Below are 21755 nucleotides of genomic sequence, written 5' to 3'. Positions count from 1 at the left end.
GTGCATTTGTTCACCTACTTTGACACAGGCAATTACTATGACTGCATGTGCAATCCGCGTGATTGTGTGTGCAAATGGCGAGCTAGGCACCTACTTAGTCCTTTGTATTCAAAACACCAGAGCTGTTCCCCCACCTGAAGCCTTAAAATTATCATGTAATTTTAAATGAATTAGTACATAAAATACTGCATATGTGATAGTCCAGCTTTGAGCATAAAATTATTTTCTAACAGGAAAAACACAATTAGTTATAAGAATTAGTAGAGAAATGTACTATACACTTACTCTTAGAATGGACTCTTTTTTTAAAAATGAGCACCAATCAGCAAAGTACTTAAAAACATGCTTAACTTTATAGTTAAGTGCATTCACTTACGCATGTTAACTTAACCAGTGATTTTATCAGGACTTTACTTTTGCTTTAGTGTGGTACTGAATAATGGAATTTCTTATACAGGACACTTCTCTGGATAGTCAATATAGTTAAAAATATAGTGCAAATTTCAGTTGAAATGGTGCTCTTTATTCTCAAAATTCTGCTTGCGCTGAACTGTGTGTAATAGACATTGCCTATTTCCTTTAATGGAAATGTTTTAAAAGGAAGCATGTAAGATTTATGTCACTGTTGGATTTAATGTTGAAATATACATAATCTTCAAGTGCATTACTTCTGTGATGCCAGATGAATACCAGAGACATATTTTTTCTACAAGATGTTTGGATTTTGTCAAACTAGTATAATCTAAATATTAATGAAATGAAAATATTTAACACAGCTTGACAGTCTGTATAAGAAAAAAAATGCCATTACAGAGAAGAATTCTAGGAAAAGTGCTCAAGGCAGCTGGCTAATCTGGGTAGACTGTCAGTTAGAGCTGCCTTTTGACAACCTTGGTGAAGACCCTCATCATTTTTACACATTAGATTCTGCAGTAACTGCCATTTTCTCATCGCTTTCACTTTTCATCAAATATCTGATGCTATGCTAACTTCAGACACATTTTCTAGAACTCTTTCATCTTCAAGTGCTATGAAAAGGTTATTAAACTCTTTGTTTTAAAGGTAGAAAGATATTACTAGCATGTCTTTATGGCCAAATGTCTCATTATCCCTTGATCCACCTACAACCTTTATCTCCATCTTTTTTCTTTGTTTCATTCTGATTTACTGAAATCATCACTAAAGTACCATATGTTGACAATAGAAAAAAAGCATCTCTGCAGTCGATCTGCTTCAGTTGTTCTTCCTGCCTCCCTTTCCATCACTGTATTATCAGTTACTATCTCCAGTGGATTTTTTCCTGTCACATGCAACATTTTATTTCTCAGCTATTACACCCTTCCTGAATCCTATGCTGGAGGCTTTCAGCCCATACCAGGCAAGATACTGGAGAAAACAATTTCTTATTTATTTCTTTTATTTTCTCTCTTAATGACTATTCTTCATTGTATATTGAATAGCACTGAACTGAGAATGGCTCCCTGAAATATGCTACTACAAACATCCTCACTACTTGATCATTCTAGATTACTATGTTTTGAGATCTACCAGATAGCCACCCTCTAATCCATTAAATATGGGCCACATTTTTTTTTTTAACAGTGATAGTTTTGTTTTTTACAGTCCAGGTCAAATGCCTTACCGAAGTCCAAGTATATTATGCCAACGGAGTTACCTTTATCAACGAGACCTGTAAGGTTGTCAAAGAACAATGCCAAATTTGGTTGAAGAGATCTATTTTCCATGGTGTACAAGATTCCCTGAGGTTCCCAGCTGGAGGGAGAGCGCGCACACTGTCACTGCCAAGCAACAGCAAGCAGCAGTGCTCCGCTGGAATAGGTCAGACGCCGTGAGTGTGGTCAATTCCCTGCTTCCTAGCAACATCCCACTGCTTAGGGCATCTCACTGCTGAGCCAACCAATGCAAACATAATTAAATGTAAATATGTGGCAAGCCCCATATGTAGGTGCTACTGAGAGACCACTTTAGGTGATAGAATGAATCTTTTTGTCATGGTATAAAAGGTGATGGACCATTAAACTGCAATAGTAAAGACATGGAGCAATATACTATGTAGATTGCAACATTGTACTCTCTGGCTATTCACTCTGAACAGTTACTGAACCATGCGGATGTAAAGAAATCAAAGCTTTTAATATAAGTATTTCTGAATGGAGTTTAAAAAAGATGCAGTATTGACTGATTGAAAAATGAGACCTTTTATATAGCTCATGTAGAATTCCCATAATCATATAACTTAATACACAGTGTTGCTTATAACAGTCTATTGAAAGATGCTAGTGAATATGATGACAATAAGAATACAAGATGGCATCCATGGATCTGAAAATGATGCCAGTTTCTATGTGCAGTACTTGTGGGAAAGGATCTGTCCTCTATTCAAGATCATGACTTAAATAGCTCTGTGGGTAGATAGGGTTCTCACCGTGTTCTAAAAAAAAGAGCAAACACATTCTGTATAAAGTCCAAACTTAGCCTTCCCTTGGGTTAGGTTGGATTTACTAACCTGGTAAATTCTAATAAAATAACACATATGCCATGCTTCGGTGTCTCTAAGCTTCCTCCCATAAACTTAGATCCTTCTGCATAGTGAATCACTTCTACCTCCATTATGTCCAGGGTGGAAATATTGAGCAGCATGTACCAGCATGCATAGGTCATCATCTTCATGCAGGGGTTCCAAAACCTGCTAGCAGAGCATTTCAGCAGAAGGAAGAGCGCTTGCCATTTTGCTACAGGCTCCTGCTACATTAATGGGAACTAAGGCCCAGACTCTCCTCTGTAATATGGCCACTTTGGACTGCACCAGCCATGGATTTTTAGAGCAACGGTTTTAGTTCACTGGCTTTATGCCACTAGGATAAAGAGATATGGTGGTGGTACAAAAGGAATAGAATGGCTGCGATGTCCATGTGAGGGACCTGGCCAGGCAGGGGATATGTGGCCATGATGGCACTAACTCCCTATATAATAGTTTATCTTTGGTAAGTTTAATGTCATATTTTCAAATGTATGTCAATGGTGCCCAGAGCTTTGGATGGATTCCCTTTGGTGACAAGTTTCTTTAGATCAAAATATAAATAAATAAATAAATAAATAAATATTGGCACCTTAAGGCTGCTGGCAGAACTAAGATCAGCCTTTAGGGTACACCAGGAAGTAGCCCAGAAACAGATGGATCAAGATCAGGAGTCACAAGGCCACCTTGCACATCCCCTCCTAAACGGCACTTTCAGAGCCTCAGCAAAAAGTAGCTTCCAGCTGAAAAAATGCATGGATTTCTTACTGGCTCAGCCAAGTGGGGCCTACTTGTTTGGACCTAGGAAATTATTATTTTGAGGTAAAATACAGGGCATCTACAGAGCAAGTGTAGCCAAAGGACAGTGATTCAACTAATTACTTGAAATCAGTCTGTCTGGTCAGCATTTGAAGTGCACTTTTCAAGTAGAAATTAGATCCTTTGTGAGAGATCTGTGTGAATATTTGCAGCAAGATTGTATATTTTGAAACAAAGTGAAATATTTAGAAGAAATGTTCATGATTTGATTCTAATTGGTAACAGATTTTATTAATGTACTTGTTTAGTGCCATTGGTGGTTGTAGAACTATCTGGCTGGTTGTAGAAACATCCAGCTATTGTGCTTATCATAGAACTCCAAGAGGCCTTGAGAGGTCATCTAGTCCAGTGCCCTGCAATTGCAAACTGCCTCTACACCTTTTCTGGTGCCAAAAGACTCCACACCTTCTCTGGTGTTCCCAGTTGCTCTATTCCCAGCTGCCAAAACTTCCAGCATCTCCCCAGGGAACATCTGCAGAGCCATTAGGCATTAATTATTTAACAAATTACTGCACATAAAAAAAATGAACATTTGAGAAGAGGACAAAATAAAATAAATTTTATATGAGAATAAATAGTGCAGTAGCTATTGACTGCTACTGACATCTTCATATTTAATACACCCATCTGTAATTTAGCTGAAGCTGCTCAAATCACCATAGTATCCAGAGGCCTTTCCAAAGCAGCTATGGAGTGTCAAAGCCTTGGCTATCACTAAGTCTTGTGAAAGAGGTGTATTTATCCAAGAGACGAGGGAGGGAGGCTCTTTGATGCACAAGGAGGGGGAAGTGCTCCAAACTTCAGAGGGGCATTTCAATGGGAGGTTTGTGTGGACCATAGGCAGGGCAGTTAATATATGTAAATGCAAAGAATTATATCAGAAAAAGTACATTTTCTAATTTCACAAGTGGAATCTTTTTAAAAGGATGATAAAGTAGCTGTCAAGCAGGCCTTTCTAATATGCAAATGAATAGTATGAATATGCATAGGTGTAAATAAGCACTCTATGTAAGAATAATAAGAAAGAGCACTCTTAGCTGATTAGAAGTTGATGGAAGAATGAACTGAATATGTTTGTCTGAGTGATCTGAACTTCAAAGAGCTCAGAGTGACTATCAACTCTCAAAAAGAAAAGGAGTACTTGTGGCACCTTAGAGACTAACCAAACAAATAAATTGGTTAGTCTCTAAGGTGCCACAAGTACTCCTTTTCTTTTTGTGAATACAGACTAACACGACTGTTACTCTGAAACCTATCAACTCTCAGATGGACTAATTTAAGCAAGAACTGGGGTGAAGAAGAGTCATTGTTCTAGGAGAAATTGCACACAACTATTTTAAATTCATGAAGACTTGAAAATAAAACTTCTCTAATGGATGGTGGATGGGTTGAATCCTTTAAGAGGTCATACAGTGAAATTTCCTGGTAGTAAAAATTTCACTGTTCATGAAGGGGTGAATTAAAATTACAGCTGCTGTAGGTAAGAACAACTGATCAGAAGACTGACAAAGAAAGAGAAAAAGAGGTAAGGCAAGTAGGAAGAGACAAAAGATTATAAATAGGATGGTGATCATTTTTTTCTCCATGTCCACTGAAGGTAGGACAAGAAGTAATGTGCTTAATCTGAAGAAAGAGAGATATTAGGTAAGATGTTAGGAAAAACGTTCTAACTGTGAGGGTAGTTAAATTCTGGAGTAGGCTTCCAAGTGAGGTTGTGGAATCCCCATCATTGGAGATTTTTAAGAATAGGTTGGACAAAGACCTGTGATGGATGGCCTAGGTTTACTTGGTCCTGCCTGAGCACAGGGGGCTGGACTTGATACCTTCTCAAGGTGCCTTCCAGCCCAACATTTCTATGATTTTATGATTCTATAAGAGTGTATGAAATGATTTTTATGATATTATGTTGTTTAGTTAAACATAAGCCAATATAACATTTTAAATCATTATTATTTATTTGTGGAACACCAAGAGTTTGCTCTGTGCTGCACAATACATACAAGCTTCGAAAGGGGAGAGAGTTTCAGTAATTAGAAGGGCTCATGTGAATGTAGAAGTTGCCTATGCAATACTTTCCTTCCCCCTCCCCATCTAATGCATGCACAGGTCAGATTGTGAATGAAAAAAAAAAAAGGTTTGACTGAAACTCATCGTAGAGTGATACCCCAAAAGGGAAATCTGCCAGCACAAATAATATGGGTCCCACTTCCACATCAGGTGAACTCAAGAAAGTGTATCTTCAGATCTCACTGTTGCTCTTGTATCTAGTGTTCTTGGGGAATCATATATCTTTAGAATGGTTACTGAACACCAATCTGAATATTTTATGGCCTATCTCTCTTTCTGCTTTTTTTTCATTGAACTGATTCATGAATAGTCCTTGGCCTATAAAGCTAATAAGAGCTAAAGACTGTAATATAGGTGGTAACACAGGATGACAGAAATTAGAAGCGGAAAAGATTTATTGAGTCATCTTATTTATCCCTATCCTATTCAGATGGTATTTATATTTAAATTTAAGAATCCAGAAAAAAATTATAATGGAAATAAATTGTCTAAAAGATTTATTATCTTTGAAAACTCTTGGAGGAATGTAGTAGGGCAAACATATTACATTTCTTTAAAAAGGGAACAAACGGTATCTGGTGAATTATAGCCCAATTATCTTAACTTTGATACTTGGAAAGATACTGGAACAAATTATTAAACAATCAGTTTGTAAGCACCTGGAAGATAATGGGGTTATATGGAATAATCAACATGGATTTGTCAAGAACAAATTATGCCAAATCAACCTAATTTCCTTCTTTGAAAGGAATACTGGCTTTGTGGATGGGTGGGGGAGAAGCAGTTGACATGATCTATCTGGATTTTAGTAAGGCATTTCACACTGTCCCATGTGACATTTTCATAAGCAAACTAGGGAAATGTGGCCTAGATTAAATTGTGGTCTATAAGATGGGTGCAAAACTGGTTGAAAGACTGTACTCTTAGAGTAGTTATTGATGGTTTGCTGTCAAAATGGGAGTACATATCAAGTTGGGTCCCTCAGGGTTCTGTTCTGGGTCTGGTACCATTCAATATTTTCATTAATGACTTAGACAATGGAGTGGAGAATAAGCTTATAAAATCTGCAGAAGACACCAAGATGGGGTTATTAGAACTTTGGAGAATAGTATTAGCATTGAAACAACCTTGTCAAATTGGAGGATAATTGATTTGAAATCAACAAGATGAAATTCAATAAAGAAGTTTAAAAAAATCAAATGCACAACTACAAAATGGAGAATAACTGGCTAGGCAGTAGTACTGCTGGAAAGAATGTCGGCATTACACTGGATCACAAACTGAAAGTCAACAATACAATACAATTGCAAAAAAGTCTAATATCATTCTGGGATGTATTAATGTGGTGTTGTATGTAATGTGGTGTTGTATGTCATGAGAGGTAATTTGCTGCTTTACTAGGCACTGGTGAGGTATCAGCAGGAGTTCTGTTTCCAGTCTTCAGTGACACACTTTTAAGAAAGATGTGGACAGATTGGAGAGAATCCAGAGGAAAGCAAAAAAAAAAAAAAATTATAAAATAGAATACCTGACCTATAAGGAAAGGTTAAAAAAACTGGTCATGTTTACTCTTGAGAAAAGAAGATTGACTGGGGACTCATCAGGTCTTCAAATATTTTAAGGACTGCTATAGAGAATGGTTATCAATTGTTCTCTATGTCCACTGCAACAGAAGATTTAGGTTTGACATCAAGAAAAGCTTTTCAACTGTAAGGATAGTTAATTTCTGGAATAGGCTTCCAAGGGAAGTTGTGGAATCCTGTCATTGGGACAGGAATGACAAACACCTATCAGGGATGGTCTATGTGCTGCCTCCGTGCAGGGGACTGAACTAGATGACTTCGCAAGATTCCTTCCAACCCTTCATTTCTATATGCTATAGTACATGATCTGTTTTAGGAAGGGAAGAGAGAGGAGCAACAACATCACAATAGCAAGGAGTGAATGCATGAAAACTGAGATATTTTCTGTATTTTCATGATGCTTTTCTAGTTTACTGAATCCTTCACCAGTAAAGGATTGCCAGATTTTGTGATTTTCTGTGCAGAATAACTCATGTGCAGGGACCCTTTTACCCCAGTCTTCACCTTTGATCAGGGACCCCCCCACACACACACGCACACAGCTCTGCATTTCTACTATAATCTTTGGCCTCCCACTGTTTCACCATCCCCATTGCCATCTCACATGATGTAACTTAGCTTCAGGTGAATCCACTTCATGTTGTAGATGCATCTGGAAACCAAGAGATGAAGTCAAATTGAAAATTTTCATAATGAAAGAGAAGATTGATCATTTATGCTCTTTTGCAACTCGGAGGTACTGGACTCAGGTGGAAATATAATGTGGCATAGCATTGAGTCTGGTATATGCATGCCCCCCGAAAGAACAGGGTCTTACATGGACACAGACCTAATGCTACTACTTGTAGCACTAGGAATAGGGAGATATTGGTAATCATGGCTGAGCTGAGCACAGCAGCAGTCTGTGGGATGATTAATAGACTGGCAGCAGCATTGTAAGAGCAGTCAAAGAGGAAGAAGGCTGATAACATTTTTTCTGTTTTATACTATTCAGCCAGAATAAACTGAGCATTACACCCCTTCAGCTATGCAATCACTCAGGATTCAATGAAGGACTGTTGTTTGCATGCATATGTATATTTGGCAACTGTGCATGCATGATATTTTTTCTCTTTCCCAGTGTGAGCAACAAACTGAGTCCAGACTTTTCAGCACCCTAAAGCGGGTCATATTTTTTAACCATACTTTACTACACACACAGAGAACAATTTTAAAATTGTACAGCTGGAAAAACATCCTTCCTGACTTAAAGCTGTGTACCTCAATGAGAACCCACGCATCCAGACTAGTATCCCAAGATCACGCTAAGGAATGTCTGTCATTGCCATGTCTATATTAGTCAGAATTTGGGCCTTTCTGTGCTGCTTTTTATAATTTAGAAGGTTTTTGTTGACTTGTTTAAGGTCAGTTTTCTAAAACACTTTTGACATTGGATATGAAAGATACTATACAAGTGTCAGTTATAATATTTGTTAGTGGGTAATAGAAATATTAATCCAATTGAACATACAACTGGGGAGCTGCTAATTGGCTGAGAATGTTTATGTCACTACCGGAAATTAATTCCTGGCACTTAGATAATATGGTGATAGGTACTCTATATATATATATATAGATCACATAAACATGAGCTAGAATACATAGCTGTAGTGTTTTGAAAAGCACTTCCATGTCAGATTGATTGGAGATAAGATGTAACACTTGTTATTAACTGCACAAAACACTTTGGTCAGTCTAACTCCGCTCAGCTTTTGAAACCATTCACACGGGGCATGCTCAGAGGCATAACTCAGCTATTAGCATAGTTTCTCTTATGCAAGCATTATGTCTTCTCATTTGTATAGTCACTGCTATGGTAGTAATTTGATATCTTTATTTAGACCAAAATTTTAGATAGTCAGAATTATGCTGGCTGAACATTGTTAGGATATAGATATTCAGGCCTGTCTGTAAAGGCCTATACTCTAAGAATGTAGGTATATGTTTATCATTTAGCTAGTAATAGAGGTATACAAGAAAGAATCTGTGTAAGGGCCTTCTCTCACTGTGACAGTCTGAGGCCCTGTTCTTAGGCCAATGCCTTTGGCTAAAAAGCAGCAGAGGCAGCCATAAGCTGGGAAGAGAACGGTCACATCCTCACATTCCAAACTAGTCAATATGGGGCTGTTAGGAAGGTGATCCGATCTATCCCCAGAGAAAGGGAAGAGCCTAGAAGATGTAAAAGGAAATTAGGTTGATAGTTTTCTATCTGGTAAGAACTCACTTATCAATAGACACAGCTGGAAAACCCTTATGTCTTTATAGATGTAGTTCTGTATTGTTTTGTCATTATAGTTCCCATTTTGCTATTGTTTATTTGCATGGTCTCTGTCTGGTTCTGTGATTGTTTCTGGCTGCTGTATAATTAATTTTGCTGGGTGTAAACTAATTAAGGTGGTGGGATATGATTTAGCTAATCATGTTACAATATGTTAGGATTGGTTAGGTAAATTTCAGTAGAATGATTGGTTAAGGTATAGCTAAGAATATTACTATATAAATTGGGGCAAACAGGAAGTAAGTTGGGATTCGAAAATAAGGAAAAAGGAACTTGGATTTAAGCTTGCTGGAAGTTCACCCCAATAAACATCAAATTGTTTGCACCTTCGGACTTCAGGTATTGTTGCTCTCTGTTCATGCGAGAAGGACCAGGGAAGTGGGAGAGTGAAGGAATAAGCTCTCTAACAAACATATGTACCATTACTCCCTAGCGGCTGGCCTTCAGGAGAGAGTGAGACCTATCTTAGCTATATTAGTTGTGTGAAACTCAGTTCAGTAGACTGGATGTTCAGTGGATTCCAATTTTTTTTTGTTCATTCTGTGCCTAACTCTTGTGCTTCACTTTCAGTTTGGAGCTCGAATAAACTTAGAACACAAATAAAAAACTCAGCCACAATTGCCAAGATTTGCCTGTTTTCATGTTGAAACCATCCATGCAAAACACACATTTTTTCCTGCTTCTGTTTAAAATCATTCTTCAAAACCATGCAAAGAAATAGGGCTCACTTTCACTTGAGAGTTCCACAGATATTAGTAAATACAGACTAACACGGCTGCTACTCTGAAACAGATATTAGTGAACATGACCTGAGTTCTGAGTTGACAGCACCGCTATTCTCCCTGTTAATTAGGCCAATAACTTTGATACCACTTTGATTCATTTCTACTCTTGCTCAGCACATATCGTGTATTATAGTATATCTAAGATCCAGAGGTTTTTTCCCCGTTGTCTATGTTTCTAAAACTCTAGGAAAGTAATTTAATTCTATCCAAATCAGACTGCTAGTTGAAAGGGTATACAGTAGCAGGGCAGTCTACTAGTGTTACAGATCCAGTTGAGTATACCCAACTAGCCACCCACCAGACTGCCACGGAGGGACTCATCCACTGCATCTCCATGTGTTTTAAGCCTCCAGAGCCTGAATGGAGTCCAGCCATTGCCCCAGCGGGGTTCTTGGCACCCTTTTGCCACCTTTTCCTGAGAACTGGAGCCCACTATCCGGCTGCCTTGTTTCTCCTAGGTGCAGTGCTGAGCCTTCGGACTCCCCTGTCACTTCCACCCATCATCTCCCAGAACTCCAACCCAGGGTTTATAGTTTAACTCTCTTCAGAGGTTTGCAGTAATTGTAAAGCATTTAACACTGAGAGACACTGCCAAAAGTTTAACATAATTGCTCTTTTCCTTAAACATATAAAGCACAAGAAAGTACAGGTCAAATAGAACACAACAAACATCCTATGTAATATCCCTTCATCATTCACATGACAGAGGGGGACCATATATGTTCAAGAAACAGGGAGGGTGCCCTACTCCATGAGGCTACTATGTACTGGGTTGTGTCTCCCTCTTGAAGACTTATTACCCAGCTTCTGTGAATTTCTGCTCTCCTGTCCTGAGTTTATAAACTCCCACACTTCCTGTACCTGGCTTTCTGTTTTGTCTGTTGATAACTTTCTACTCTCTAACCTACTTCACTCTCTTGTACGGAGGGAGGAGGGATCTTATTGCATCTTGAGCAAATCTGCTTCGCATTTCTATTCTCCATTCAAAGTACGATTGTTAATGCTAAGTATTCCCCCATTGTCTTCAATCTGAGGAAGACATGCTTTCATGCTAGAGAAACATAGTGGTTACCCGTACAAAGACACTTTAATGACGCAGCAGTTTTCACAGTAACACTTGATAATATCAGCCAGCATTCATAAATTCTTAAGACACATTCCTAGATCGCCACAACTAGATTGCTAGGTATTATTCAGTAGCCTCCAGAAACACATGAAATACAGAGAGAGCAATGACAGAACAGTATCTGGAGCTATAAAGGCACTAGAAAGGTTTTAAATTGTGGTTTTGGTGCCACTGGGAAGCCCAGATCACACGCAGTCTGCACTTATAAAACAAAATATTACAGTATTTTGCACGTAGAGTCCAAAATGCTGTAGTTACAAAATCGGAACCTTTCTAATATATATATATTAAGGTAAGGAATTACACTTTCCACCAGCCAGATATGGACTTAGGGGCCTTTAGAAGAACAAGAAGATCAATAATGAGTTGCTTTGGCCCGCTTACTACCATCCTTCCAGAGTTTTTTGTTTGTTTGTTTTTTTCCCTCTTCAGGCCTGGAACTATATAAATTGTATCATGTAGGCCAGGTTCCCTCTAGCTTTCCACAGCTCTAGAAAAACAGTTCTCCAGGTGAAACACCTGTTTTGTGATTCTGCTCTAAATTTCCAACAAAACCAGAGACTGTTTCACATTTATGCCATAACAAATTGAAAAATTTAGATTTTTTTCCCTTTGGTTCCCAGTGAGCACATCCATTACAGAGGTCACTGCACAGACTTAAATGATCTGTTCAGAACCTCATGCCTGATTCAAAGCCCACTGAAATCAGCAGTAGTCTAGAACAAATGGAATTTGTTAACATGTCTCTTGCAGGGCTGCACCTTTCCCCATTGTTATTAATTGCCTTCTCATTGCCATCCTTTGCCATTAGGATTAGCTCTTTCTAGGAGATTACAGGATTACACTCTAAATAATTTTCATTTTATATGCAATATTCAGGCAACCCTATCACTGCAGATCTAATTAATTCTTTACCTTAATTATTTCAGGATAAAGTGTTGTTTATGTCCCCATCTCAGGGTTCTGCATAAATTTAAAACAAATTTTATTAATATAGACAAAGAAGATGTGAACATTCAAAGAAAGGTTTACCTGAAAATGTGTTACCTCAACTATTGAATTCTATGTTATCATAAATGATCCTGCATAATTGCTTGATTTAAATTAAATCACACTTTACTCATTTAACAGTGAATAACAATGATTTTGACAACTGAAATCCTTTACACAATACATGGCTAATGTAGTTTTCTCAGTGGTACTTGAATTTCAAGAACTTTGGAAGCTTACTTTAGGGAACCACCTAAATAGTCAGAATCTTACATAGATTATTTGAATCCTTTGATTCAGCTAAATTGTACTGGGAATCTCATGAGGACCTCATGGTATTTTTTTCTTCTGGGTGGGCTAGAAATACTTCATGAATGACTTTCCTTGTACCGTTTTGGTAGCTCAGCTAAAATCAGAAAGTGCAGAATATTACAAAAGTGAAAAATAATTTATTTTTTAAATAGCTATCTGAATTTTTTCAAATTTTACAAGAGGTTTTTCTCATGTTTCCTTTGGTTTTGGGGCACTGAGATACTATGAAGATAAATGTCAGTGTAAGAACTAAGATACATAGATGATTGGACTGCAGGGAGAGATGAAGTTATTGGGTCAGAACTAACTTTCCCATTTCTAACATATTAACCTGCCACTTAACATTTCATGCCAGCCTAATTGCCTTCTCCCCATGGGTGTCAGTTCCATATACTGTAAGGTACTGAGAAATATTTATTAGGTAACAGAACAATATGTGCTAATAGGAAAGTTTATTAGGTTTAGGAGTCATAATCAACCATATCCTGATGAGTATGTTAATAAGAAAGTAGATGTTAGTGAGGGGGTGATGGAGAGATAGCTATATTTAGTGGTGGAATCTTGATGAATACATGGGATTCCGATTTATTTTCTATTCCCCAGAAATGTTTACATTTTTCTGCATATTTGGACAATAGGACAGAATCAGCACAAATCATCATTTGAAGGAAAAGTCTCTGGCACATCAGAAATGAGCTCTCAATCCATTCACAGCAGACATATAATGGTATAAGTGTAATACCATTCAAATTGTGAAAACAAACTCAACATCCCTGTTATTCAGATGGGGCTAGTTTAACTGCAAGTGGCCTAGAGCTACCAGATGCACAAGGAGAGCAAGAAGACTGGTACATCCCTTCATGAGCAAGAATATACTTTTCCATATGCAGCCAGCCATGGTGCTGCCTTTGCCTCTTATTGCTATCCACCTGTATTGAATTACGGAGGGAGCAGGCCTTGTATTTCCAGGGACTGGAATTCTTCTGGGCCTTACATGAGTTGCACAAGGGAAAAAGGAGGTTCCCCACTCCCTCCCTACTCACTGTGCACCCACCAAGCAGAATATGACCTTAAATTTTGTCTTGCCCTTAAATAGGCATATCTAGAAAGACCAAAGTTCAGCCCTGGTGTGAGTGAGCATAACTCCATTGATTTTCACCAGGGTTAAACTTGGCACATAGTATCTCTATTATGGTGGGGTAAAAGCTAAGGGAGACCTTGAATGGAACAGAGCTGGTGTGGAACTTCTGTTTCATGGAGGCAAGTAATAAACAAGAGTCACAGGCACCTTTGCGCCCTCTACAAGCGGCAGAACATCACTCTGCTGTGTTTCTCTTCTTTACAATAGAGAAGGAGGTTTGAGGGTACCATCAGAATGGGGCCAACAGTTTTGACAGCCCTAAATCCCATGCATAGAGAGCATGAAGATGCCTAAGATAGCACTGGAGCCTATGGCCTGTAGTAGTGGCATCAGAACAGTTGGGTAGCTGCACAGTACCTAGTAGTTAGCAAAGGAAGTGAAAGGATTCCTTCTTTCTCTTAGATCACCTGTGCAAAAAATATTTACTCAGCTCTGCAGGAGTTGGTACGTATGAATGTTGCTTCTGCAGACGGAATCTAAGTTGATCTGCAACAAGACAACTGTATTAGAAGTATTTTGTGCATTGCAAATGCTGATTCTGCTTCTGATTTCCAATTGCCTGGTGGAAGGGATCTATTTGCACATTATCTACTGTTCTTTATATCCTCTATGGTTAATTAACGCCCTGCATGTATCCACTGAGGGGCTGCCCGATACCATAGGGGTTTTCCATACTTGCAGAACTAGCATAAACACAATTCTCTCTCTCTCTCAGATCATGTCATAGCATACATTCCATCCTTTCAATAGATCTCTGAATTCACCAAGGTCTTTCAATTCCCCTCTTCTCATCACTTATTAAGTTTTGCACTGGCAGGAATTTGGGTAGTCCCAGAAGCCCTTCTCTGCTTGCTTCTTAAACATTGTTAAAGAGTATTGGTTGCAAATATGCCAGTCTTTTTATTTTTCTTACATACCATTCATTTGAAGGGAAGACTTTGCTCCCAGCCCATATTCTCCTACCTTTGTTCCTTTCCATTTTGTTGCTCTCAGAATGACAGTCCCAAAGCCCCATGTCTATTTGTAATTCTCCTTCTAACACAAAAGGAGAAACAGGAAACATTTGCTCATTTTCTCTTCAATTCCAATAAAAAGAATGAGTGAGAATCCAAGTAGTGCAGAATTGAGAGGACTTGACAAAACATTAAGTACCAGGCATGAGCAAAGGTTTTCTTTCTCTACTTCCTGCTAACCTGCCAGAGGAATCACATGCTAAAGGATGTGGTAGAAGATGATCCTTTCCTTCACTCCCACTCTTTTGGTCTGAATGATCTATTAACATTTAGCCAAACGGAAAATGGATGTACAAGAACAGTTGTGGGAAACCCGCTGAGAGGCACAGTAACCATGTCTTTGAGATGATTAACACAGAATTTGCAGCTTGAAATGTGTCTTAGTTTGCAACTAATCCAAAATGCCCTCACCAAGAATGGTCAGAATATAAATACTGTGAAATCACTTTGTAGATTAAGAACACACTGTTAGTTTATCATGTAGTTCAAGATAGATGGCAGCTAAGAAAAACTGCATGAAAATCTGCTTGAGGGTCAGGATAAGAGATTAGTCCTCTTACAGTATTCATTTCCAAAGACATCAGTGTCACAGGACGTGCTCCCTTGCTTCTGTTTCCTTCTACAGATTACTCTGACATCTCCAGTACGTATTGCTATATAGTTTTTATAGCACTCCACCTTTACCAATTATGACAGAGTACCATAATGTACCAATGCTATTTTCAGTGTTATTCAGCTTCAACCACCTCTTCTCTCAGAGGGGGAATGGAGATGGAGGTTGGGGAAGAAATCAATCTCTCCACTTGGAGATTTCCCTTGCTCTGGCACTGCTAGCTAGCTAGCCAGCCAGCCAGCCACTCTCTTCCTCATCACTTCTTTCCTGTGTACATTTCTACTTTCCCAATTAATGGGCTAATTAACTCTTCAGCTCTCCTCGGCCAGGATGATCTGGGAACTCTCCTTGCCTCAGTCAGACCCTCTCCGAGAGAACTAATTGGAGTTACGGGGACCAGAGTGGTGGTTCAGCTGCTGGTTCTCAGCACTCTGTCACATACGTCCCCCATTCCTTGATGAAAAAAAAAAATTCCTTACCTCTACCCTCTCTCCTTTACCAAGGTGCTTCTTTCTGTGTGTCTTTATTTGCCTCCAGGATGGTCCTCTAGGGTCCCCACACACACACCACTTACAGGGTCTACCAAATCTCTACCAGCAAAAATCACACTTGGTGGAAGGAGTTCATCCTGTCTCAGCCCATGTCCTCACATCAGGGGCAACCTGGGGGCCCACGCTCTCCCCCTTTTGTTGTGGCAGCGTCTCTGGCATTGCCCCGCATACTCCTGGTTGCCCAGGGTCTCTGGTTCTCTCTCAGTCCGACTGTTTTCAGGGGAACTAATTGGAAATACAGGGACCAGCATGCTGGTTCACCTGCTAATTCTCAGCACTATGTTACAATCCTCAGCATCACTCTCGTCTCTTTATAAAGAGTCCAGAAAAAATAGTGGCACTTTCTACTTGAGAAAATGACACTCTGGCCGTTATGATTATTTCTGCCTTCAATATAATTCAATTCTATTGTAAAGAAGATCAGTGGATTGCCCTAGTAGCATGCGTTCCAGCCAAGGATTTTAAATAATATTGTTAATATTAATGAATTAAGCCTCCAATACTACCACTGTGAAATAGGCAAGTATTGGTATCCTCATTATACAGATGGGGAAATGAGGTATGAAGAGGTTAAGTGAGGTAAGCCTAAAGTCATGCAAGAAGTCAAAGGGAGAATGTAGAATAGCAGATCTGCTGCCTCTTTGTGCTCTCCTTTGACCACAAGACCCACACAAGCCCCTCCCACACAAGCCACACAAGTCAGGGACTGGAAATCAATTCAAGTCCTTTCCTTCCTGTGGATCTGACTGTGGGAAGGTTTGAAATACAAAGCTAGTGATTAATCAGTAGTTAACCTAATTTTAGGGACTAAATTTAAGCAATATTTGCTCATAGAAAGTGTTTTGTTCAAGCTGTCAGACACAGACAAGACTATTAACTGAGTATGCACAGGTTTCAGAGTAGCAGCCGTGTTAGTCTGTATTCGCAAAAAGAAAAGGAGTACTTGTGGCACCTTAGAAACTAACCAATTTATTTGAGCATAAGCTTTCGTGAGCTACAGCTCTAAGGTGCCACAAGTACTCCTTTTCTTTTTGAGTATGTACAGAATATCGCCCTAACTGTGATTAGTAAGTATATGCTACAAGTCATGATCACATCATATGAGCCTAAAGATTCCTTGATGGATTACTCTGGAGAGCATTTTGCAAAAGTATCTGATATCACATATCAGAAAGGTTAAAGATCATGTAGCTCCTATACTGAATCTAACTCATGTGGGAGTTCATCACCAAATTAAGCTCAGGGACTGTAGCCTCTCATGTATGTTACATACATGCTTTTTGGTTAGGCACACCACCTACACTGAGCAATGCTACTGTTAACTTCTGCAAAGATTTTTTTCTACTATAAGGACTCACAAACATATATTATTAAATAGGAACAACACTTTATGTCTAAGCCTTTTGTGATAGTCTCTTCTTTGATGATGGGAGAATAACTTTTGCTTTTTCATTTTAGCATATTTTATAACCCTATTCCTCCCCGCATCAGGTCTCTGAACCATTTGCATGCCTCAAACCTATGTGATCTAACTCATGAATGTGTCAAACTTTTTTTTTAATGCTAGCAGAAAACCAATTTTGTTATTCAGAACTCATTTTTGTTACAGGGAACGTTGGTGTATGTTGTATCACAGAAGGTGGACACAACCTTAGCAATATCAGAATGGAGAGAACTCTACTTTTATTTACCTGACCTCCCCTTATGAGAGTTACTGAAGGTGGCTTCCTGAACCACTTTCATAAATTCAGACCTAGCTTACTTAATTTTCTAAAACCAGCCATTAGTCCTCAGTAGTGAACTACCAAAATAACTGGAGAGCCATTAGCTGCTGCACCTGGGTCCCAACAGCAGGGGAGAAGGAGAAAGAACATGGTCTTTCTTAATATTCTTTATCTAAATATCAGCCGTGGAAGCTGCTAGTATCCTTGGACAGGAGACAGACAAAGGCATGGAAAGGATGGCAGGAAACGAAACAAGGAGGAAGGTGGATGTTAGGGGGCTTATTCCTTCACCCACTTACTTCCCTGGTCCTTCTCGCATGAACAGAGAGCAACAATACCCGAAGTCCAAAGGTGCAAACAATTCGATGTTTATTGGGGTGAACTTCCAGCAAGCATGATTCCAGTTTCCTTCCTTAGTATCCTCCTTCCCAGCTCTGACACCACAGAGCCTTACACCTGTGTCCCTGTTCCCATTCCTACCCTTAGCCAAACATGATTCCAACTTCCTTACTTCCATTCCCTGTTCCCATTTCCCCCTTTAGCAAAACATGATTCCAATTTTCTTACCCCCATTCCCTGTTCCCATCTCCCCCCCACACACACCCCCTCCCACCCACACCCACCCACTTCCTCATTGACTACAGATTATATAGTAAAACTTGAGTTCTGCTTAGCTATACCTTAACCAATCATTTTCCTGAAATTTAACTAACCAATCCTAACATATTGTAACATGATTATGTAACCAATTATATCCCACCACCTTAATTAGTTTACACCCAGCAAAATTAATTATACAGCAGACAGGAACAATCACAGAACCAGACAGATTATACAGACAAACAATAGCAAAGTGGGAACTATAATGACAAGACAATACAGAAGTGAGGATTTCACATCCCAGCTATTGATAAGTGAGTTCTTGCCAGACAGGATGCTATCAAACTAAGTTTCCTTTTACATTTTCTAGGCACTTCCCTTTCTCTAGAGGTGATAGGAATACAATCCTGTCCTGATAGTGCCTAACAGCCCAATAGCAACTGATTTCAATGTGACTAGTTTGGAATGTGAGGATGTGACTGTTTGCTTCCCAGCTTATGGCTGCCTCTGCTGCTTAGCCAAAGGCCTTAGCCTAAGAACAGGGCCTCAGACTGTCACAGTAAGAGAAGGCCCTTACACCAGCAGACAGTGATTTTGATTCTTTCTTTTATACCTCTATAATTAGTCAAGTGATAAGAATACACCTAAATTCTTAGAGTATAGGCCTTTACAGACAGACCTGAATATCTTTATACTAACAGTGGATGCTATTAAAAGGGGTAAAACTAAAAACAGTTAACATTTATCAAGGAGCGTTTAAAACCAGTTTGTGTCAGGGAGCACGTAGACTACTGGTAAGCTTTATAACATACAAGTTCCTGACTCAGAAAATTTCAAATAAATAACACTGCCAAATATCACAGGTGTACAGCACATTAGCGGGGGGGGGGGGGGGGAAGGACTGTGAGAAATGTAATAGCAATTCTGTCCATAATATATTCATTTCTACTGCTTAGGCATCTGGTATACATACATATTATTTTCCTAGTAGCCAAAACATTCAACATTTATCACTTAAAATAGGAAACATTAACAAGGCACTTCTGTATGAGGTGGGATTAGAAAGGCATTGAGTTGTATCAGTATATACCATATGTGAAAATTATGAGTATTGCATTGAGCACATATAGAGAGTTAGAGCTTCTTATGTTTCCCCATCTCTTCCTCTATCTATTCTATTCTATCTAGACGCTTGGATTGGATAGCCCTCATAACTATAGTGTCCAACCATCTCACAATTATTAAAGAGGTTTTTTTTCCTCACCCCATCCCAGTGAGGTAGGAAGGTATTATCTCCTTTTTCTACATGGGGAATGAGGCAAAGAGCACATTACATGGTTTTCCCAATGCCGCACAGAAAGTCTGTGACTGAGCCAGGTCTCCCACAACCCAGTTCACTGCCCTACCCATTCTCTCTCTAAATTACCTACATCAAGGGTCGGCAACCTTGAGCACGTGGCCCATCAGGGTAGTCTGCTGGTGGGCTGCGAGACATTTTGTTTACGTTGGCTGTCACCAGGCACAGCCCCCCACAGCTCCCAGTGGCACCGGGAGCTGGCTGCTGCTTCCACAGCTCCCACTGGCCAGGAACGGCAATCCGTAGCCACTGGGAGTTGTGGGGGGCTGTGCCTGCGGATGGTCAATGTAAACAAAATGTCTCACTGCCCACCAGTGGAATACCCTGATGGGCCACTTGTCGAAGGTTGCCAACCCCTGACCTACATACTTATTTGGCTCCTTCATCCCCATGGGCCAGATTCTGACATCCTGGAAAATAGCACTTTACTCCACACTTAGCCCCACCTGACTCCAAGAATATGCCTCCATCAGAGCAGTAGGTTTCACCTATTCTAAAAGATCTGCTCCAGGAATTGTTTTGGGGTAGTGCCATGGCCTGTGTTATACATGAGATCAGACTAGATTATCACAATGGTCTCTTCTGGCCTAGGAATCTATGAATTAGTAGCAGTGGCTCATTTAATAAATTGTATCAAGCCAAATTAAAAATAAAAATTCAGTGAAACATTAAGCCAGTCTGTACTCATTTTATTCAAAGAGGGCCAAATTCTGCCCCTTCATTGATAGATTTACCCACTGGAACAGATCTGGTTCTGCTACAGAAAGAGGAGCAAGGTTAGAGACCAATTGGTTTATTGAGGGCAAGATTTTGGGTCTCTGTACAACCTGTGCAACTCTTCTGTAGGGGACTTCCTGTCCTCAATACTTGTAAAAAGTTTATAGTTACACTTTGATACACTCATGAAACACACACACGTGTATGAGTGTACATCAGGGGCTTGAGAATGCACATAGCTTACGGTGTACATGCAACCCTCACTTATTCAAACGTATTGTGTTTTTTTTTTAAATGCAATTCATGCACTTTAGCACATGGAAATTTGGGCCAAGCTGCTTTGTGGGTATGGACAGTGGTGGGTTTTGCAGGTGGATCCATAACAATGCAAATCTACTGCCCATTCCCCTTCCAAGAGAATTAGCTGTAAGGAGGCTACTCTACTCCTGTCACTCAACTAGTGGAAACATAATGGTTCTACTAATATTACACAGCCTGCAGAGTCAAATTTCTTCTCCTGCTATTTGTCTGGAGATCCCCAGCATAGAGCCTGATCACTCAGGATTCTTCCTGGGTTCCAAAATATTTTTCATTATCATTACACTTGTAGAAATTGATTGAAAAATCTCAATGTGCAGTCTATTTTATTCACACATAGACCTATTTATCATGTTTGCATAGCAAACAAAAGCTATAGAATGAAAGGAAAATGGTGGTAGCACTCTACTGGCCTAGTTTTCCTTTCCTGTTGCACTAATTGTATGCAGTGCAACTTCAGGGTAAATCAGGTCCTGTTCCTCCATGCAGGAGCCCTGACTTCCATTTCCTACCCCCCTTTTTTTTTTGTTCTTGCAGCCCTGGGGATGAGTGTGGCATAAGAATCTAAAGAGTATGGACTAAGTGTGTTGGCATGAGTAGATTTTTCTAGAAAGTCCATAAACAGTGGTGGGATAATCTGAAAAGAATGGAAGGTTGAGGTGACTTTGGATAGGTATCTTAAAGTATGACCATTCATCTGAACTGACCGAGCTGGAAATGTAGCAGAAACAGGCTGTCATGAGAAGCATGGACAACTAAAGACTGAAAACAAAGTAAAGATAATTATTTCACACCCAAAAATAATCAAGATAAGTTTTAGGTAAAGTTTTGGCACTGTTCCTGTTGTATCCAAACCAGTTTTCCTATGCCTAATACAAAGAAGTTGAACTGAATACACTGAAAAATCTCACACTTTGATTCTTCATCTATTTTTCTGAGTCAGTCATTAAATGAAAAAAATTGAAGTTCACCTGAAGTCCGGATCCATAGCCCTCTGAAGTCAGTAAGAATCCCATTGACTTCAATAGTCTTGGGATCCAGTCCTAAATCCTGCAGAAACAACTACACCTGAATGGTAACAAAACAGCATGATTCACATTCTGATGTCCTAAGAACATAAGAACAGCCATACTGGGTCAGACCAAAGGTCCATCTAGCCCAGTATTCTGTCTTCCAACAGTGG

Source organism: Lepidochelys olivacea, assembly GCF_965140295.1.
Source record: "Lepidochelys olivacea isolate rLepOli2 genome assembly, chromosome: 1".
NCBI lineage: Eukaryota > Metazoa > Chordata > Testudines > Cheloniidae > Lepidochelys > Lepidochelys olivacea.
The sequence above is the reverse complement of the archived record's forward strand: the minus strand, read 5'-3'. Positions refer to the sequence as shown.